A 2,190-nucleotide genomic window follows, 5' to 3' on the forward strand; every position below is an offset into this window, starting at 1 on the left:
CCCTGGCTGCGCTCCGGGCGGGCTGGAAGCCGGGCCGGGCCGGGCCGGCTCTCGGGGGCCGCGCCCAAGGGGACCCCGCGAATGCTGGGGGTGGCGGCGCTGGCCCTGGGGCGCCCTGGGGCTCGGCCTCACGGTGCGGGCCGGCTGCAGTCTCAGGAGCAGCTGGCCCAGCAGGCGGCCCCGCAGCTGGCAGTCTGCAACCGACCCTGTACCAGTACAAGACTTGCCCCTTCCGCAGCAAGGTCCGAGCCTTCTTGGACTTTCACGCTTTGCCACATGAGGTGGTGGAGGTGAACCCTGTCCGGAGGCAGGAGATCGAATTCTCCTCCTCCAGAAAGGTGCCTATCCTGCTTGCCCGGGAAGGAGAATTACTCCACGACTATTCTGTGATCATTAGCGCACGCAAGACGTACCTGGTGTCTGGGAAGAACCTGGAGGAAATCATCTCCTATTACCCATCAATGAAGGCAGTGAATGAACAGGGAAAAGAGGTGACTGAATGTGGCAATAAATATTGGCTCATGCTGAATGAGAAGGAGAACCGTCGTCTCTACAGTGAGAAAGAAGCTCGAACGGAGGAAACAAGGGGCGCCTGGTGCGCCTCATCTCACCCAATGTCTACCGCACCCCCACGGAAGCCCTGGCTTCTTTTGATTACATTGTCCACGAAGGCAAGTTTGGAGCCGTGGAAGGAGCGGTGGCCACATATGTGGGTGCGGATGCCATGTTCATCATCAGCAAGAGACTCAAGAGCAGGCACCGCTTGCAAGACGCCGTCCGGGAGGCCCTGTACCAGGCAGCAAACCAGTGGGTGGCAGCAGTTGGCAAAGACAGGCCCTTTATGGGGGGGAAAGGAACCCAACCTTGCTGATTTGGCGGTGTATGGCGTACTTCGTGTGATGGAAGGACTGGAGGCCTTTGAGGACATGATGTGCCACACTCCCATTGGGCCCTGGTACCTTCGGGTGGAGAAAGCCATTGCTGAAGCCCAAGGAAACTACAGACTCTCCCTTGTGCTTCCCTCCCATGGCGGGGCTAAGTATAAGGGACCTGTGAATTCTAGAGCCACAGTGGGGCCTGCCAGCAAGCAGGGAGGTGTGTGTGAAGGTCTCCTTTGCCCCTTCCCTCCTCCATCTCCCTAGGATCTAACCCTGAGCATGCTGTTAAACCTCAATCTGGGGAACTGGGGAAGGATCCAAAGAATCTTTTGTTAGGGCTGCCCTAATCCCAGGGAAGTTGAGATCCCAACTCAGAGCTCCTGGACTTTCACTATTTATTTTTGGTCTTCTTTGAAGGCTTCAGGGACCTCTCTCCTGGCCTACCCTGGTGACTTTCTCTGGACTCTTGGGTGTCTGTGTCATGGAGGGAAAGAGCAGTCAAGAGCCCTAGAACCTTGAGAGAGGAGCTACAGGATTCTAAAGAAATTTTCTAGAAGTTCCAAGGCCTTGGATGTGAGGGCCAGGTGGTTCTTTGTGGACTGGGTATCCTTCCATTCACCCAGAGAGTCCTGGAAGGAGGCCTCCTCAGTTGTGAATCATGTCTACAATAAAGAAATGGTTTGCTGTTCCAAAAAAAAAATTGTCTAGATGATAGTGTTTGACATTTTCCAGAAAATAATCTCATACTTTGCAAACATGATAGTTTTCATGTAAGGTCATTTTACATAAATGAAAATAAAAATGTATTTTGCATTGGGAGTAGGTCACCTTAAAACTTAGTTTCAACTTGTGTGGGTATTTTAAAAAAGCAAAATTGCATTTTCTTCCCAAACATATGTGAATAGAAAATAATCATCTGCAGTTGTAGTTTCATTTAATTATTTATTTTGAATAATGAAACTAGCTATTTAAAGATTTTAAGGAGCTCATCTTATCTAACAATATTTATACTACTTCCATCATAAGGAAATTATTTTGTAAACTGAAAATTTTATGTAAATGTGAGCTACCACTATTATTTTCAACAAAATCTTAACTAAGGTGGGACCACAGAGGTTTTACCCCAGGGTGAAAATTTTAGATGGTACTGAAAGCACAATTACAGGTGCTCCTCCCCCAGCCTGCCCTGTAGCTCTTTCATGGGTATGCTTCCTCACCATTCAACAGTTTAAAAACCTACCTATGTCCCAAGGTATTCTTTTTCCTCCAGAAGTATGAACCCCAATTCTAACTGCCACCACTATAACACTTC

The 2,190-nt window shown here is 49.5% G+C and overlaps 1 pseudogene; it reads left to right on the forward strand.

Moving 5' to 3' along the window:
• Positions 1-393: 393 nt before the first annotated feature.
• Positions 394-1,154, forward strand: LOC141519953 (prostaglandin E synthase 2-like; annotated as a pseudogene).
• The last annotated feature ends 1,036 nt before the right edge of the window (positions 1,155-2,190 follow it).

The sequence above is a fragment of the Macrotis lagotis genome, chromosome 4, assembly GCF_037893015.1.
Source record: "Macrotis lagotis isolate mMagLag1 chromosome 4, bilby.v1.9.chrom.fasta, whole genome shotgun sequence".
NCBI classification, from domain to species: domain Eukaryota; kingdom Metazoa; phylum Chordata; class Mammalia; order Peramelemorphia; family Peramelidae; genus Macrotis; species Macrotis lagotis.